A 20987-nucleotide genomic window follows, 5' to 3' on the forward strand; every position below is an offset into this window, starting at 1 on the left:
TGCAAAAAAAAAAAACTTCTTCCTCAGTTTTTGTCTTGTTTTCCAGTACAAATATTACACATACACATTCTTAAATCAAGATACATCTACTTGAGAAGCAAAATTACTTAATATACTTGGCTTTATTTTCTGAAAAAAAAGATCAAAATTAAGTGACTTTATGCTTAAAACTAAGAAAAATATCTGCCAATGGAGTAAGAAAAATAAACGTGTTTTCCATTTAAATTATGTTTATTTTTCTTACCCTTTAAGCATTTTTTAAAAAGAGGGCATTGTGCATGTATAGAATTTGTGGAGTTTATATAATTACATATTTCAAATCATGATGAATTTGTTTTTTTGTTTTGTTTTTTACAGTTTTTTCTGATTTATGGAGAGCTAAACAGAGACATCCACATCCCCTCTGTAAAAACCTTTAACTCTAATATGTCAACAAAATCAAACATGAATTTTGAACCTGGCTTTATATAATGCTTCTGTTCTGGAAATGTATGGAGACAAGTGCATTTATTTAATTAGATAATGTCTATTTTGCGACATTTCAGAAAACAATTGACGTAATGTACTGTGATTGGTGATATCTATTCATTACAATTTTTTAACCCTATTCACCTGTAGTGTCTTGCCTTAACCCAAAAGCTACATCCACATGCCATTTTATGCCTTCCAGAAAGCATATATGGCTTTAAAACCCATGTGAAGCATACAAACTAAGCTTAGTCTATGTTTGTGAAAGCGATCTCATAGTAAGTATAACAACAACAAGCAATGTGGGAGTAAAGCATCAACATTTAACTCTCAACTTCAGATGATGGGAATTTCAGAGCAACGGACAAAGTCTGGACCCCATGATCTCATTTCGGCCTGTAATTTACCAATGGCACAGCCTCCATACTAATTTCCACAGTCAAACTGTCAATTTGATGTCTTATGGGAAGTGTAGGTAGACACCTTGCAGACTATGTACAGGGTTTCCCCAGCATACACAACAAAGGAGCTCAATAGCACATTTGTTGGTGACTTTCTCTCGTCGTTTTCATTTAACTCTTTCATTTTCCGCTATACATCTAAGTAGTACGCCCACCCTGTCTGACATACCGAAACCACACACACTCACACATATGTCCATGTGCACACACACACACACACACACACACCATTTTGCCTTTCCATTTGTTCATGGGCCCCCAGATATAAGTCAATGTCTTGAATTACTCACCCAATAAGGGCCACCATCTGCTCCACTACATGTGCTTGCTGAAGGTATCACAAAGACTTTCTGTATGAGAGAAAGACAGAATCACTCCATCAGTTATCCACTGGGTGATACACTCGTAACTACATCAGATGCCCCCCTATGGACCCTCTAACACAGCAAATGAGCAGGCAGTGGTCAGCAGAAAGTTTTTTTTCTGTGATCAGAGGTTAAAACACAACATGACACATCTTTGAGCAGACAGACATGGAAAAGGCCTTATACAGATGGCGTGAGCCTTACAAGGCCCAGGGCTACAGCTAATACACTCGAGGGAGGGGGACTGTGAAAAAAAAAAGGATTAAGAAACAAAAACATGTCTGAAAACCTGACTGGAAGTAAAGCAGGATCAAAGATGGCTCCTGTCCAGTCTAGATCCTGCTGACTCACAAGTTCAGTCATGATAAAAGGCAGGATGGGCGGCGTGGGTTTTGGGGGTCGGGGGTTTGTTGGCTGGAGCCTGGTGCAACTCAATCAGTCGGGACTTACTCATTATGTTTTTCTGCTTAAGTGTTTGTCACGGCTGTCATGGCTGAGTCGCTCGCACAAACACCCTCCTCAATGTCTCGGGCCTGCATGATCACATCTGGACGTACTTTCAACTTTCACTTTTTTTTTTTTTAGCTGTGTCGGTTTTTTAGTGTTGTTGTGTCATCATTTGTGCAGTTAAATTTAGTATTTTGTTATATGCATTTAGGACATGCATATATATATATATATATATATATATACTTAAAAAAAATAAATGTTACTTAATTTAATGTATTTTCATAATGAGTGTTTAACTATGTAACTGTTTTTCCTTCTTTCCATTGTTCCATCAACAATAATGATTTTTATTTCATGTTTTAATAAATGTTTTGAATTTGTTGAATAATTTATTTTTTATACGAGAGATGTGGAAATTTTTATCTGTATGTAACTGAAGTTTCCTTGTTTCCATTGTCACATCACCAATAATGATTTTTATTTAATGTTTTTAAATAATTGTTTTCAATTTGATGTATAATTTATTTTTTTATATGAGGGGTTTGTGGAATTTTTATCTGTATGTAACGTATGTTTTCTTGTTTCCATTGTTCCCATCATCAATAATGATCTTTGATTAATGTTTTTAAATTTTGTTATATGTTTTTTTTTATATGAGGGGCTTGTGTAAATAAAAAAATACATATTACACACACACACACACACACACACACACACACACACACACACAAGTGGGGACATCCCATAGGCGTAATTGTTTTTATACTGTACAGACCGTATATTCTATTGCCCTACACCAACCCTACCCCTAAATCTACCCCTCACAGGAAACTTTGTGCTATTTCAGATTTTCAATACACTCCATTCTGTGATTTATAAGCATTTTGAAAAGTGGGGACATGGGGTAATGTCCTGAAAAGTCACCTTCTCCTTGTAATACCTATGTCATACCTTTGTCATTGTACAAATGTATTGTTACAAAAACACGCACACACACACACACACACACACACACACACACAGAAGTTCCACAAACACTTCATATGAAAATTAATTATATAAAATATTATTTTATAGCCATTACAGATAGTAACTCTTAATGACAAGGAAAAAGACACATGATGTATATGGTTATGTTATAGTACAACTGCGTAAATACCCATATTTATTTTTTCATCATTATATACCAAAAGAGCATAATGTGCAAAACATGCTAATACTAAAACACGAGTAGAGCAGTAGATCGCCGTAAGAGCTTGTCAGAATAGGTGTGGGTTAATCCCAATTAAATAAAAGAGAACATTTGAGACGAGTGTGTCATGTTATATACAAAAACATATTGTGTCTGAAACACACCTGATTCACAGGTGAGGCCATTCAGACATTGTAGATGTATGACTAACACTGACACTATCACACATTTTCTGTCCCTCTCACCCTTGCCTAGATGCACATACTTTCTCTCTTATCTTTCATTTGATTCCTTTCTTGCTCACACACAAGTTTACAAGTTCTCTCAATCTCTCCTTATCCATCTAAATACACACACTCCTATGTCTGTCACTTTCCGCTACCCAACCCTCACACACACACACACACACAACTTTACCGTAACAGTCCAAACAGCTCAAATCTATTCTTATGAGGGCATTGTTTTTGTTGTTACTGTTCTAAATGTGCAGTTTAGAATATGAATATAGCTATGAGACATATTAAGGAGGCTTGAGAAAATATGATATTTGTACACAATCTTAGAAAATAGTTGTATATATTGTATACATCCGTTAAACAGTTTAAGGGAACAACGTGATTGTGTCTCCACTAAGCATTTAATTCTAACAAAAAAGACAACTACATACACAAGTGGGGACATCCCATAGGCGTAATTGTTTTTATACTGTACAGACCGTATATTCTATTGCCCTACACCAACCCTACCCCTAAATCTACCCCTCACAGGAAACTTTGTGCTATTTCAGATTTTCAATACACTCCATTCTGTGATTTATAAGCATTTTGAAAAGTGGGGACATGGGGTAATGTCCTGAAAAGTCACCTTCTCCTTGTAATACCTATGTCATACCTTTGTCATTGTACAAATGTATTGTTACAAAAACACGCACACACACACACACACACACACACACACACACAGAAGTTCCACAAACACTTCATATGAAAATTAATTATATAAAATATTATTTTATAGCCATTACAGATAGTAACTCTTAATGACAAGGAAAAAGACACATGATGTATATGGTTATGTTATAGTACAACTGCGTAAATACCCATATTTATTTTTTCATCATTATATACCAAAAGAGCATAATGTGCAAAACATGCTAATACTAAAACACGAGTAGAGCAGTAGATCGCCGTAAGAGCTTGTCAGAATAGGTGTGGGTTAATCCCAATTAAATAAAAGAGAACATTTGAGACGAGTGTGTCATGTTATATACAAAAACATATTGTGTCTGAAACACACCTGATTCACAGGTGAGGCCATTCAGACATTGTAGATGTATGACTAACACTGACACTATCACACACTTTGTCTTTCACGTGATCAATTTACATACACACCAATGCACAAACTCCTGCGTCTCTGTCACTTCCCCCTGCCTAACCCTCTCTCTCTCACACACACACACACAGCTTTACCGTAACAGTCCAAACTGCTAAAATCTATTCTTATCAGAGCATTGTTTTTATTGTTGTTATTCTAAATGTGCAGTTTAACATGTGAATACAATTATTATGAGACATAAGTATTAATTAAATATTAAGTGGGCTTGAGAAAATATGGTATCTGTACACAAACTTGCATTTGTCTAATAATGATTGTATACAATCTTACTACAGTATAAGAGAATAAAGGTCTAAGAACGAAGAAACAACATTAAAATCTCAGACAACTACATGTTTTAATGAGATTTATTTCATTTTAGTGTGTGTTTATTTGTCACCGTGTGGGTAGATTTCAAACACTGATACGAAGGCAGCATTTTCACTTTGAGTGTTTTGTCATAACGGTTGTGCGAACAGGCTGTGAGTAAACTCTGCTGAAATTACTACAGGAAAAATTTCTGTTCATATATTTCAGGCTGACTTCATCATTACATTTTTTCCCCATTTTGATCCATAGCCATTTACTGTGCAGGTATTTAAATACACTTTTAAAATATAGAAATATTTAAATGCATTGGTTCAATATAAAACAAAGAGTAGCCTGTTTGAAATATATTAAAATTGAGTCTGACTTAAACCTACACTACATCATTTAGCAAAAATGAAGAAAAACTACTGAAAGTATGCATTACAGCATATTTGGAGAATTTCCACCACAATTTAATACATCCGAGTATGAAATGAATGTCAGGGCGTCTCAATTGAGAGGCTACAGCTGCAACTTTCACAAAATGGAGGTTGATAAAACAAAATGGCCGCCTCTGATTTGACTTTAGAGTCATAGTTGATCTGAATGCTCCTGCTGGCATCCAAACTCCACAAATATGAAGTTATGGAAACATTACACTTTTGTAATATATATAAAAAAGATGAATACCTTATATTTATGGTTATATATGTATTCATATTTTTAAATATACACAGGCTACATATGGAAGCATATATTGTACATTATTTTATATATATATTGTACATTTCATTTTTTTACCTATTTATTTGTCTTTGTTTGCATTAAAGTAATTTAGAAGTAAAGTGCCCATTATCTTTGCACATTTTCAAACGTCTGTATGTCAGGAACTGCTCATTCAAATTCTTTGCTGTCAGCTTCTTGTTAGATGATTATCGTGAATATGAATCAGATACACAACAGCCCAATTATATAGAAGTAAGCCTGTGAACACATACATCTCACAAACTGCATGAATGAAATCATTTCTTATTTTCTATCGGGGCATCGGCATCACTTTTGTATGTTTTTAAGTAATGTCTTCACTCACCTCAGCGTGTGTCTTTATCATGGTTTTTCTTACAGCACTGAAAATAAATTCCAGAAAGGGTTTTCAAGGTGTTCCATGACATAGATATGAGATCTGAAATATACAAAAAGATCAGAAAGGTCTAGGAAAGCATAAGAAAAAGAAACACTTCAAAATTCTTTTGTTCTAAATATACATTTCAAAATGAATGCAATGCAATATAGTGCTGCTTGCAATGATGGTTACTTTTTTCTTTATTAAAATAATATAGTATAATAATATAAGATAACACACAGAAGAATAAGAATGCTTCACTCGGATTCCATAATAAAGGTGATTATAAAACTATGCATCACTGTCAAACAGTGACATATTCCTGCTATTACTAATCATCTTGAAAGGACTTTTATTCGTCAGAACACTTACAGAAAGACGGCTAAGAATTCCTGAGGAATCTCTCGGATTGCAAAGTCTGTTCTGATGGCAAAGATCTAATCAAGAAAAGCCTTAAAAGAAAAGTGTAAGAGAAAAGTGTTATCATTATTATGAGTCAGACACAAATGAACACAAATGACTGCTAAATTAAATTAAGAGTTAGAAATTCAGTTTACCCTTATGAACGAAAAAACGATTTTTAAAACTGTGATCTACATTTTTTATGCAGACTAAATTCAAGGAAAACATGACAGATATAACAATTTATATTTTAACATTTTTAAGGATTACAATTTTATTAATTTGATGTGTTTAACATGCAATTTTATATTCAAAGACTTGAAATGATTTAACAAACACACACTATACATGAAAAGGAGGAAAAGCAGTTATAAAACTGGGCTTTCACGTTTTATCAAAACATTAATAATTATTCAATAAAATAATTTTCATCAATTTATCTAGTGACATTTTTTAAAAGGCTTAAAAGCTGACTAATATATTTTTTTGTCGTTGTTAAAAACTCTCTCTTTGTGCTCTTTGCAGAGCAAAATTAACTGATAGCTTTTCAAGGTTTTACAGAGCTCGAAAAATGAATTAACTTCTAGTCAAAATTATTTCTATACTACTATGCCAACAGGCAAACAGAAATGAAGTTATGATAATACAGAGACAGTAACAAAGACAGTAATGATAAAGAGATTTTTCATTCAATTTTAAATATGAACTGTTTGATACAGAGTTAAAGAATAAGTGAAATTAAATATATTTTAGGGATTTAAAGCAACCTGTCACATTTGATTTTTAGTCAAAGAACCTATTTCACCTAAACCCATTGGTAAAAGTGAGACAAATTTTAATGCACTTAAAAAAACTGCTTGCTCAAATTTCTTTCATGCATCTGCCATGCTTCATTTTTTTATTTTAAAAAACAAAAAGATAATGAACACATCTGCAAAGTAGTAATAGTATTATCTAATGTTTCATTAAATAATAACCCAATTGTAGTGCAAAGACATCCTGCCAATGAGCTAGATTTATTAAATCATCTGCGTAGTTTAGTTAGACATTACCAGTTTAAAATCAATCTCAACTCTTGCTCTAAACTATTCAAAAAAACAAAACCTGTAATTGTTCACATCACAGTCATTTTTAGGAATTGTATTTCTCCATTTTTTATTATTTAACATGATTTGGGAGGGTTCTGTTAACACACACAAGACAAAACGTTACCACATATTCTGAGAATATCTTACACAATCATTATTTAAATGGTTTGTGCAAATGTACGTCTGAATGAACTGATCTTGGTGAAACTATTAGAACATCAAAACATCTTAAGAATAAGGAATCATAGGACAGATTTAAGTGGATTTTAGCCAGTATACAAACTGATAAAGCAGGAGGAGAATAGAACAACGCTTCTTATTTTCTATTGGCAAGATTTTAAGCACACAAAAAAAAGGTTTGGAATAGTGCATTGTTGGACTTTGTTGTTTGTACATTTTATTTATTTATTTTTTAATCTCCTCACTAATTTAAAAGGGACTCCTACATTATTAGAAGAAAACCAAAGAGAGAGAGAGAGGGAGAGAGAAGGTCTGTGTTCACCTAAGAGCAAGTAGTTAAACTACACTAATTACATGAACTTACAGTTCTGTGTCAAACTTCTTAGAAAAAGAACAAGATAACTATATCTTTTTTTTTTTTTTACTATTTGGTGTAATACTACTCTAAGAACTACAGAATCTTATTTTGCAAATGCATCATTTTTTTTGCAGGATTTCCCCCAAAAACATTACATTCAGTAAAATGCATATGTATCTTACCAAGCAGATTTAATTCTCCTGTTATACTAAAAAACAAATCTCCAAATATCTCCAAATGTTTAACCCTTGCCAGAAAGATCCATGAACTTTTGAATGACACATTTTAAAAATTTCCATTTGAATTGGAATGGGGGACAAGACCAGACGACTAGGTGCTTCCAGTGAGTCACCGAAAGCTTGACATATCTGAGGCTTTATTCCTCACAAAAGGCTATTTTACAGAAACGACATGGACTTTCCTGCTGATACCCTTTCTGGGAAGAGGGGTGGTATATATAAAAACACTAAATAATGAAAACAAATCTAGAAAAACACAATAACAGCAGATTCTAAGGGGAAAGTTTTAGATGTTTGCATAAACACCAGCATTAATGTTTAGCAGACATGAATACTTTTAATAGGTTTTAGCAACAAATTGACAGATTTCATTTTATTTTATTTATTTTGATTAGTCTAACTGACTGGACCAGATTAACTCTAAGTGCAATGACAAGTTTAGATTGACAAGCAAACTAGGTTAATATTTTTAAAACAGCAGAAATTTGTAGTAGCTGGATTTGCACTTACTTTAAAGTTTCATTTATCATATATATAGATATATCTTATAATGAACATTTAAGAGCATTTAAAAGTATTTTTATTATATAAAGAGAATAATTATTATGCTATTAAATAGGTGATCAAGGTGTTAACAAAAAGACAACAAATTATTCTAAACAATATTTAACCTATTCATGCAATTGACTAAGATTTAGTTTGTTGTAAAAACACTCTAGATTCGTCTCTTCTATAAATGCATTTCAAAATCCTTCTGCAAATATTAAACAATCAGGATTTATCTCAGGATCAATGCATTTAGATGTTTTTCAATCAAATCATTTTTTGCAGTTCAATGCATACATGTATAATTCTCAATTTATCTCGTATGATCGAAAATAAACATTTAACATCTTCCGATCATAAAAATGAGAAGGGGCGCTGCGAGAATCGCTGACAGGTGGCAAATACAATTAATACATTGATGACATGGGCCAGTGAGATCATCTTTAATTCATTTACTGTACATAGGCTGAGAATGCTTTTTGCTGCTAGAGATAAAAGTACATTAGCACTCGATATAATGGTCGAAGGGCATGGGAGGGGATTTTTACTGAATCAAACCTAATATGGACATCAAATCGGTCCAAGAAACGCTGGCAGGGGAGAGAAAGGAGGGGTGATGGGGAGCAGGCAGAACAGCTGTGTTTTGATTGGATGAACTAGAAAATTCCGAATTTGTTCTGTCCAATCACAAAGACTGTTTGGACACATGGCAACAGCACATTTCATTCCATTGCTGTTTTTTTCCTCTCTCTTTCTATAGATTCTTCTGTTAATTTTTACAGTAAACCAGACATAAAAATGGCTGTCAAAAATGTCAGGTTGGTAGGAGAGGAATGTCTTTTGTTCAGAGCTTGAACACTCTGGATCAGCTTTAAAATGCAAGATGAAAGCGGTTGATTAAAGAGCGATATTCATGCCCATCCCCGTTACAAACACATCATTTTGCTCCGAGCAGTGAGTCACTTTCAAACGGGCATAAGAAACTGCTGAGTAATGTCAAGACTAAATCACTGCATTCAGGTCCAGTCACAAGTCTCTCATCTGTCTTCAAAGGTATCTTTTATCTCCAGACATCTGTATACACTATTCACTCGCCGCCCATCTACCCCACACCGAACAGATGTAGCTAAATGTGTTTATATTTCCAATATTAGCAACAAAACGGACCCCATACGACGGACTGAAAGTTATTCTCAGAATGTTTTGTATTGCTTGTGCCACTGACTAATTCCCCTTAGTCATTTAGCTGGCTGCACAGCCTAACTTATCCTAGAAAACAATGCAGAAAACTGATGAGATCTACATCGAGCAGCTATTTCAGAGTTTTATTGAGCGGTACACATGTAATCATGCAGTTATGTGACGTATTCATTATTTTAGTGGGAAGTTTCCCTCTCTAACCACAACAGTGGCCATCTGACACAATGAATGAATAACCAGGCCGGTTGTTCTTTTTTATTTCCATCTATTTCAAACTTTTTCTCATGCACATGGAAAATTACCATTTGGCAAAGCGTTCAGCCACCACAACCTCAGCATCCCTCAGGGCAGGGTTTACCAGCAATTACATTTAAGAGATCTCGTCAAAGGTGCGCCTTCAGTAAAACCATGGGAGACAGTTTCTGCTATCTGATACGTTTCCAGTGCTATTCAGCATTTTTTAAAGCTTTTGATGTTGGTCATCATTGCTTTTTTTTTTTTTGCTTTTTTCTCCTTAGGGCTTGTTTTTAAGTTCATAAGTTCAGAGGGCATATCATTTTTTTGGAAGCAGTTTTTGGCATGACATGGATTTACCAGAATACATTTTTGTACAAACTTCTGAATGGTTTTACCCCAAAAATCCTATACTTATATTTAGTGAAGCATCATAAGTCATGACCGATTTAGAGAAATGACGAAGATTGACGCATATAGATGAAAGACTTCCCTAATCCACATTCACACCTAATAATATTCCTCTTTCCATGCCACATTCTACAGTTACAGCTTCCCCTTACGTCAATGGCACCTTGGTAACAATAGCAACACTCCTATACATACACCATCAACATTTACCTGAACCCAGCTAAAGCTAATAGTTATTTAAAGGAACAGTTCACCCCAAAATGAAACTTTATGCACTTTCTTTTTTCTGTGGAACACAACTTTTTTGTGTGCATATAATGAAAGTCAATGGGGTCCGAAACAACATTGGACTACATTGACTTTCAATATATGGAAAACATTTTTCAAAATATCTTCTTTGTTTCACAGAAAAAAAGCAAATCATACAGGTTTTTAACTACAAATGGGTGAGTAAATGATGACAGAATTTCTTTATTGGGGTTAATTAACACTTTAATAAAAAAATGTATCTTTAATATATATATATATATATATATACACACACACACACACACACACACACACACACACACACACACACACACACACACACACACACACCCGGTCAAAAGTTTGGGATCAGAACGATTTTTTATGTTTTTTACAGGAGTTTCTTGTGCTCATCAAGGCTGCATTTATTTGATCAAAAACACAGGAAAAATGTAATATTGTGAAATATAATGATGATGTAAAATAACATTTTTCTATTTTAATATACATTAAAATCTAATTTATCCCTGTGATGCAAAGCTGAATTTTCAGCATCATTACTGCAGTCTTCAGTGTCACATGATCCTTCAGAAATCATTCTAATATGCTGATTTATTATCAGTGCTGGAAGCTGTTGTGCTGCTAAATATTTTTTTGGAACCTGTGATACTTTTTTTTCAGGATTCTTTGATGAATAAAAAGTTAAAACAAAGAGCATTTATTTAAAATAGAAATCTTTTCTAACAATATACACTACCGTTCAAAAGTTTGGGGTCAGTACATTTTTATTCTTTCTTTTTTTGAAAGAAATTAAAACTTTTATTCAGCAAGGATGTGTTAAATTTTTAAGAAGTGATAGCAAAAATTTATATTGTTAGAAAAGATTTATATTTTGAATAAATGCTGTTCTTTTTAACTTTTTATTCACCAAAGAATCTTGAAAAAAGTATTGCAGTTTCCCAAAAAAATATTTGGCAGCACAACTGTTGCCAATATTGATCATTCTAATAATAAATCAGCATATTAGAATGATTTCTGAAGGATCATGTGACATTTTAGACTGGAGTAATAGCTGATGGAAATTCAGCTTTGCATCACATAAATAAATTATATTTTAAAGGATATTAAAATAGAAACCATTATTTTATATTGTAATAACATTTTTGCAAGATTACTGATTTTTTCTATATTTTTGATCAAATAAACGCAGCGTTGATGAGCTTAAGAGACTTCTTTAAAAAAACATTACAAGTCTTCCTGATCCCAAACTTTTGAACGGCAGTGTATATATATATATATATATATATATATATATATATATATATATATATATATATATATATAGTATATAGGCCTATATATAAATATATATAATTATTATTTAATAAATTGGTTAGGTAAAAGATTTCAGTGGTAGCTTAGAGTTTATTTGCATCAGTTTCCGTTTCATTTACACAAAAAGTTAATTTATCTGTCTGTGGAGCAAGTGAGTTTGCAAAAGCAAATATTACGCATGATCTAATACTGGAAAATCAGATCGCCAGCTGGGAGAATCACAGGAAGATCGTAATCAAGTTAAAAACAAAATTGTACCCCCCCCCCCCCTTCTTGGATTATTATTCCCGTCTTTTTTCTGAATGAAACCTTTTCAGACAGGCACCAAGACAAATGTCTCTGGCACACATGCCTCCAAATATCAAAGTCCATTATATGAGCCGCTCTCTCTCTCTCTCTCTCTCTCTCTCTCTCATACGCACACACTCTCTTTCTACGGCAAAGTGCAGGAAGTGATTATGGGTGCCTGACGTAATCGGACCAGTCCAGGGAGGGAGAGATGAAAAAATTCAAATCTATCACAAGGACGAAAAAAATTTACACCCTGGAGTCCACGTTGACAAATTCTTTAACAAGCTGTGGTCAAAGGGAAGCTGGTTGAAGACTGACTCAGCCCCTCCTTTCAGCAGTTTACTGGAAACACGGGGGGAGGCAGGGGAGGAGGGAGTTTCAGAGAAGTCACATGACCTGTAAGGGCAGGGCTAACCACAGCTCCGGGAGGAGGAGATGAGCGGAGAGGAATCAGGGCGAGGGGGAAGCAGATACATGCCCTTCCCCGAACAGATGCCTCCGAATTGGGTTACTTCAACTGCCTGGGAGTTGGCAGGGGAGAATTCACAGACTAACTAACCCTTTCAGTGCCAGAAACAATGATTCAGAAAACAAAATTAGCATTTTTTAACAGGGTTAGTCCAAGTTAAGCAAGAATGTAGACATTTTTGCATGTCTAACACTTGTTTTAAATAAAATGAAAGCACACATAAATATCAATAAGAAAAAAGGATGCTGTTTCAGTGACTAAAACAGCTGTTCATGACTATGAACGGATGCAGCTGATGAGGACTCGTCTGTTGAGCTGCTTTGTGCCTGCCTTGCTCGTGTGTGTGCAGTCGTACACGTGCGATATGTCTGGTGATCTCTAGAAACCAACATGACGACAGAGACACTTGATATATAATCCCCATGCCCTTGACCTTTGGGCAAAGGACGTCTGGAACCATTCTGTTATGCTGTTAGACGTCATACAAGCACAGAAACACACCTAGAAACACATAAACAAATTAGTAAAACACACAAATACCCATTAATCACTTCATGTGCTCCGTCAAAGCTGAAAAATGTGCAAAAAAAAAAAAGTAGACAACTACTCAATATTTGCAATGCTATTGCGGATACTGTCCTGGACAAAATGTAGTTTACAAAAAGCAAGCTACATTGTTTCAAATCCGTTTCGGAGAAAGGGACCCGCTTCGTCTTCGCTTGCAACGCAACTGGTGGATGATTTCGGATTCAAAGTGGCAGAAGATTTCAGTAGATTTAAAAAAAAGAAAGCCACAGAAGTAGAAAGTGTGTCGTCTTCAGTCTCAGAGCACATGAGGAGCAAAAGGAGAGATTTGGGGGGGAATCAGGCTACAGACTGCACAGGGAAACACTCCTGCAGCGCCAGTGAGAGATGCTGTGAAGCGGACGTCAGAATGACCAAACAGTGACAGAGAGGGAGTGAGAGATAGAAAAAGAGAGAAAGAGAGAGAGAGAGAGTGCAGGAGAGAAACAGATAGGAGAGGTAGAAAAGGCAACAGACACGCATTGTAACTCATGCAAAATAACATGTCAGTTTTCTTCAAACAACTCAGGCTCTCATTTCTGTTCTGAACTGCATTTTAATTTTGCTATCCCTCCCTCTCTCTCTATCAGCACTCCCTTTTTCAGTATTGTGGAAAAATGTGTGGACAGGACAAAATACACACACACACACACACACACACACACACACACACACACACACACACACACACACACACACATAAACACTAATAAACAAAATAAATGAATTTATACAAATATATCAGTGGTTCTCAACTAGTTGTTTGTTACCCCATCAGTTTTTATGGGGTTATGGACTACAGGGGAAACTATGGGGAACACAAATAATCAAAACTCCTCCAATATTATATTGTTGACATCACAGCCTGTGTGTCTAATCAAAGCTACACTATTTTGGTGCAAATTAATCTGTTAAATGTCAGCCGAATCAAATGCCAACATGACCACTATATGTTTTTCGTGCAGTGAATTATTGTTATTGTTGTTGTTGTTGTTTCGGTCTTGTTTTTTTCACTGTACTGCATTGGGTAACTTAATATCTAATGCAAAACCAGTTGAGAACCGCCTTTTATGAGATAACATACATTAGAATTAGTCCGAGTACCAGGCATGTCTAAATGTAAAAATTGTACAACTTGTAAAATAAAAGAAAAAAACTATTTAAAACATAAAACAAAACAAATATTATATATAATCTAAATGCAGCAATGCCGTTATGTAATCACAGAGGATATATTTTTAGTGAAATGACTGGCTGCTGAGGTGTAGAATAATTCAGAAACAAAATGACCACATGATAAATGAGTCACGATACATACTTCCATCGGTGACGGTTTGGGGTTAACAACCAAGATAAAGGTTCCCCGTAAGTCTGACATGACCAGAAACTTCCCATTCACACGAAAAACTGTTGAGAAAGACCTACATCTGTCATAACATATATCAGAACACACACACACACACACACACACACACACACACACACACACACACACACACACACACACACATAAACTCAAAACGTGTTCAGAGATCTTTTTATTGGCTGCTTCAAGAGAATGTTTCAGTATGGGTGCAGAACACTTCTGAGGAAATATTGACTGCGCAAAACCTGGCACCATAATGACAGGATGATTGTCAGGGTTGTGTTATGCAGTCGCTAAAGTGTTCTGAAAGGTTAGAATGTTGTTATGCCATTACTAGGGTGTTCCAAATGGTTATTATTAGCAATTTATTTGCTATGCCATTGCTAGGGTATTCTGGATGGTTGGTTGTTAGAAAGTTGTTATGCCATTTCTAGGGTGTTCTGAATGGTTAGCATGTTGCTATGCCATATCTAGTGTTTTCTGAATGGTTGTTAGTAAGTTGTTATGCCATTTCTAGGGTGTTTTGAATAGTTAACAATTTGCTATGAAATTTCTATGGTGTTTTGAAAGTTTTTTAGTAAGTTGTTCTGAATGGTTAGCATGTTGCTGTGCTATTGCTACCATGCTAGGGGTTAGCATGTGGCTATGCCATTGCTAAGGTGTTCTGAATGGCTGTTAGTAAGTCGTTATGGCATTTCCAGGGTGTTCTGAATGGTTAGCGAGTTGCTATGCCATTTCCAGGGTGTTCTGAATGGTTGTTGATAAGTTATTATGCCAGTTCAAGCATGTTGTAAATGGTTAGCATGCTGCTACTCCATTGTTAGGGTGTTGAATCGCTAGCAAGTTGCTATGCCAGGATATTCTGAATGGTTTTCAACACAATGCTATGCAGTTGCTATTGTAGGGTGGAAAGGGTCACTACTGAAGAGTTGTTGTTGTTTTTTTGCTTCAAAAGTAATAGCCGACCTCTCCGGTGCAGGACGACTTACACACCGAGGAGTTTTTCGGGAAAAAAAGTGTTTCCTCACATTATAAAATAAAGAGACATCAGATTGTTTCACACCAATCTCCAGAACAGTTGGTTGTGTTTACGAGTGGATGAGGCTGTTGTAGTTAAACTCCTCTTAGTCATTATCACAGTTGCCATGGTGATGGGCCTATTGGTTGCAGATTAATCAGAGGACTAAACCATGTGATAGGTCTGTAAATGATTGCAAAAAGCCACCAATTCTTCCTGGAGTATTATGGGATTGTGATATATTTTAGGTTTCATTCATTCATTCAACCAAAGTTTAATAATTAGTGTTAGGGGTTTGTTCAAATCCCTAACCATAAGTATTAGTACTAACAGTGATGCTTGTCTTAACAATTCCCTCTAATAAGAGGTTTTTGAGAAAGGAGAACAAGAAACAGGCATCATGTGAATCATGGGGGTGTGGTTGTGGACTGAATGCAGGAGAGAAAAGAGGAATAAAAAAGTGCTGAAATAAAAGATAGCAAGAGAATAAGCAGGTCAACTGGAAAGGTGAGAGAGAGGGAGGGATGAATGAATGTGATATGACCCACCTGACGGCTCTTACCATTGTTGTGTGGAGCATCTCTGCAAACTCCTCACAGGCTTCATCACCCGGGCCTGTCCCTGACAGCCTGGCTGCCCGGGCCGTGAAGAACGCTGGGACCTCCCCCATCTCCTTTCCCACACCATACACCCTGTGAACACACACCACACATGAACATTGACACTGCATATATGACTGTGCACAAAAAAGCCAATGCATTCTTCACAGAACCGCATGACTTCAGGATTATTTTATCTGAAATCAAAAAGCATTGTCCTGTGGTGGCATATCGAATTATGACAGCTAAAGTTCAGAGAAGTTTTCTCCTCTCTTGTGCTGTTGTCAGGCTGACATTAATAGGTCTGTTATTTAATCTGGACATCCTGCCTCACATCCTGTCTCTTCAAATCAACTGGCTTTGATGGTGGCCGACACTGCATTACTCACAAAGCAGTTGGCCCTAATCTCCTGGGCAGCTGTCCTATTCAATGCCACTCAGTAGGAGGTGTTTGGTTAGTGTGAGTGTGTGTGTTCCACCTGCCCCTTGGGTGGGGAGTGTATAAAGCCCACTAATGTCTACAGGGAGTTTGCAGGGTGGCACAGGAACAGATGAGCTCTGCAGGAGAGGAGAGCTCCACTTTCCCTGATAAACCACCGCCAACATGGATGGGTGTGTATGTATGTGTGTGTGCTGAAGTAAGTAACACTTGCCCTGAGAATTCTCACCTTTGAACGGACTGGAACACATGTTTGTGTGTATATGTGCGGCATGAGTCCTGCCCCCTCCACTGTAGAAAGCCCTGAGGGTACACACACATACGAATGTATCATTAATGTCCTTTCGGCCAATGACGGTGCTCAGAAGAAGAGTTATGACATCGTCAGTCTCCTGGGACTGGGTGCAGCCTGGTAGACAGTCTGGCACTGCCAGGTGTTTTGAGACCTATATAGACGCCTTCACTCTCTGTTTGCTTTACTGAAATTAAACTAACACAGGTTAGGCATAGACTCAGAATAGAGAAGACCAGATTATTCGGGGTGAATGAAATAAAACCAACAAAAATTGTAGGAAAACACAGGCTTTATACTTTATCCTAAATATAAATTGAATTTGTAATATCAATATTTACATTATTCTTTGTATTAATCTCAATGTATTAACATAATCTGAATGTACACAATTTTTTGTATTAACCTCAAAGTGCATCAAATGTTCATTTTCGTATAGGTTGAAAATTTAGTGTTTTACTCACTGAAAAAAAAAAATCCAGAAAACAAATACAATTAAATTAATTGGAGCTATGAAACAGGAAAACTGATAATTGTCCATTATGGGATTTCAAATTGGGGCTTTGAAATGCAATTCCATTGCTTCTTTCATTACTATTTAATATTTGAAAACCTGAAACAGATTTGGGTTACACTTTATTTTAAGGTCTTCTTGTTACAGTGTAATTAAACATACAAGTACTGAGTAATATTAATTAACTACATGTACTTACTATATGGTTAGGGTTAGGATTTGGGTTTGGCTTAGGGTTACTTGCATGTAATTATGCATAATTAATTGTTATTATAATACCGGTACATGTAACATGTGTAACAAGGACACCTTAAAATAAAGTGTTACCCAGATTTGAAAAAGTATTTGCGGACCAGACTCAAACCTGAATCCTCACAAGCACTATAGTGGGCACATGTGCCAACTTCTGCATCAAAGCCCTGACAAGAACCATGTTTTTTACAGTACAATATGCTGTCATTTACAATGAGTGTGTCACAAACTCGTAATTAAAATTGGAAACAAAGACCTCAATGGTCAGTCTTTGTATTTGGAAATCGCTATTTCTATGAATTCAAGATTATATATATATATATACACACACACACACACACACACACATACACTCTTATGCACACATGCTCTGGAATATGACTTTACTTTTTACTGTTAATAAATAGCAACAACATCTCAGTTATTTTCTCGACAAGCAGAAGGTCATTGCTGCTCCTTTTGCATTTCTAGAAGTTGCTAAACAGTTCTGAAGAACGTCTTTTGCACATGACGTGTTGACAGACATGAGGTGATAATGACATCACATATATTCAAGTGCACTTCCCATTTCTGAGTGGAAAAATACCTCAAGAGCATCATTTACTGGAGGCTTCTCATTATTTCTTCTTACATTAGCAAGTAAAGTGCTGTTTTTCTCTGTAATCAAGCCTTTTTGAATTTTCTAAGAAAGTTTCTAGGTGATGACCCCAGAAACTGATCGTTCAGAAACAGATCTGCAGAAACTGAATAAACTGTACTGTACAATCAGACTGAATACAGACCTAAGTGGGGTCATAAAAATATAGATTTTTAAAATATAAAGATGCAGTGAGTCGGAAATTATAACAGGACAACCTACATGACCCTGAAGCCACAACAGTGAACACAGCGTAAACAAACAACTCTGCATACGCACATAATAAATGCGGTGTATGACAGGAAGATGCTAAGAACATTTCTAGATCAGTCTGTACCATCTTTGCCTTGTCAATAGAATCACTTCCTCATCAGGTCATGCATATGCGTGTGCGATTGGAGGAGCGTGTGTTTTAAGGAACATGCTGTACTACTCGTAGTAAAAAAAATGCTAAACCACATGTCTGCTGTGTGAAGTGTCAAACCGCTAGTAAGCAGCAGCAGGGAAATTCACAAACACTGACAGACTCTTTCCCCACCACGCACACTTACCATTCACAAAATAAAAGACCTTAATGAAATCAGCACTCAATATTAATAACATAAAACTGAGCCATTAATCATTAGCAGGCCCAGACAGAATCTGGAAGTTCTTTGCAGGTTTCTAATCTGCTGTGTGAATTTAAACATGGTCAAAAAGCTGAGAATACACTAATTTGCAGCTAAAAGCATTATCGCCAAAATGTATTGTGGTCCAAACATCTGAGACTACAGTGAAAATATGGAATTTAAATCTGGAAATAAAGAGATTGTGGGGTGTCTGATCAATTTAAAATAAAGTAATATTATGACATAAAATGAGTAAGAAATATTTAAGTTTATGGGCTATTTGTAGGTCACTAATCTTGTGGCATTGAGCATGTAAACTCCTTGCCTCCAGCTATGTGACTCTTGTGCAGTCCAGATCTATTGATCTAACTATTAACTCAGTGTAGAGTGGTTTGGTGGAGAGTTACACTCAAGAGCCGGTAGCATCACATGTGACGACACTACAAGAAAAAAAGAGATGATTATAAAAATGTACAAGTATCATGACTGATGTCTATTCTACATCAATACCAAACAAATAATTTTTAAATATTAAAAGGACTGTATACCAAAAAATACAAATGGTCATCATTTACTTTACCCTCCTGTCTTTCCAAACCTATATGACTTTTGCTTCTTCTGTGGAACATTTAAAGAGAGGCTAAATGCTTGAGCTGTTATCCATACTGTGAAAGTGAATGGCAACCAGTGAGCTCCAAAGCAAATTTTCCAAGTCTGATAAAGTCAATGAAGTTGTTAATATTAATATTAGAATCTTGCTTAACAAAATCTTGCTTGACAGTTGTGGTCACCATTAACTTTCATTGTTTGAAAATGATTTTGAGCTGTATGGACTTTTTGTTTGTAAATAACTCCTTTTGTGTTACACAGAAGAAGAAAAAAAAAGACATATGGGTTTATAAAGACATAAGACATGAACTTGTCCTTAAATACATTATAATATTGATATTACCAATTAATATTAGTTCCATATTACATTTTTTATTTTTTAAAATAAACAATAATTTTTTCCATTATCTATCCCTTCTTTTGCCTTTTATCTCTCAAGTTTAACTATTAACTAAGTACTAAAATACTTTCCTTGCACACTGAATACATATGTCATTATTTAACCATTTACAAAATATTTGTAGAAAATTAATGTTTAATAATCAAAGTGATAAGGGTTCACAGGAGTCCTCTTTGCATGCTACTAACTTTTCACACTAAAGTTTTTCAAAAATATTGTATATTTGTATAAAATGTTTCATAAATCACATAGTTCTTTTCCAAATGTTTCAGCCTTTAAATGAGACAACAAACAACATTTAATCCTGAAATCAAAAACTTGTCACATCATAGAGTTGGTATACTCAAGTCATGATTTTGCATGAATTTCATTTGAATAACTTATTAGATTAAGACAAAAAATTACCCTTGTAACAAATGAGTGGGAGACGAAATGGTGGGTGGTGATAATTGGAAACCCAGGGGGCAGAAACGAGCCCTGGATAAAAGGACGTAAAGAAACTCTGGGGAAGAAACGGCCGTTACTAAGGGTGAGACATGCACCTGTGCCAAACACACTCTGACAAAAAGCCAAAGAAGCGTGAATGAGCATCAGAGAACTTTCCATTATACACACTCACAACAAAAAACACACAGGAACACACATACTCACTGCTTCTCTGCAATCCATTCATATCACAAATACAGGAATGATGTGTCACCAGCCACATATAGGGAGATATGCATCGTGGGAGAGTGGGAGGAGAGATAAAGCAGAGTGATCCCGTGACCTCAATCAGAAACAGAGCTCTCATTACCACCAAGTTCACTAATGAATGGCCTTGATCTTCAATGGGATACTTAACTCAGTTTCTTGCGAAACCTTAGTCGACACTAAACAACTTTACAAATTAAAATGTCATAACACACTCAAAGAAGGCTCTTGTTAATGTTCTAACAATCT

The 20987-nt window shown here is 35.4% G+C and overlaps 1 long non-coding RNA gene across 1 annotated transcript; it reads right to left on the reverse strand.

Moving 5' to 3' along the window:
• Positions 1 to 1028: 1028 nt before the first annotated feature.
• LOC107576746 (uncharacterized) lies at positions 1029 to 6189 on the reverse strand. Its single transcript, XR_001608114.1, has 3 exons — positions 6118 to 6189; positions 5713 to 5805; positions 1029 to 1279 (listed from the first exon to the last, which is right to left on the reverse strand). It is a non-coding gene; the product is annotated as an uncharacterized lncRNA (long non-coding RNA).
• Positions 6190 to 20987: the final 14798 nt, after the last annotated feature.

This window comes from Sinocyclocheilus grahami, unplaced genomic scaffold (assembly GCF_001515645.1).
Source record: "Sinocyclocheilus grahami isolate Dianchi unplaced genomic scaffold, SAMN03320097.WGS_v1.1 scaffold32.1, whole genome shotgun sequence".
Lineage (NCBI taxonomy): Eukaryota > Metazoa > Chordata > Actinopteri > Cypriniformes > Cyprinidae > Sinocyclocheilus > Sinocyclocheilus grahami.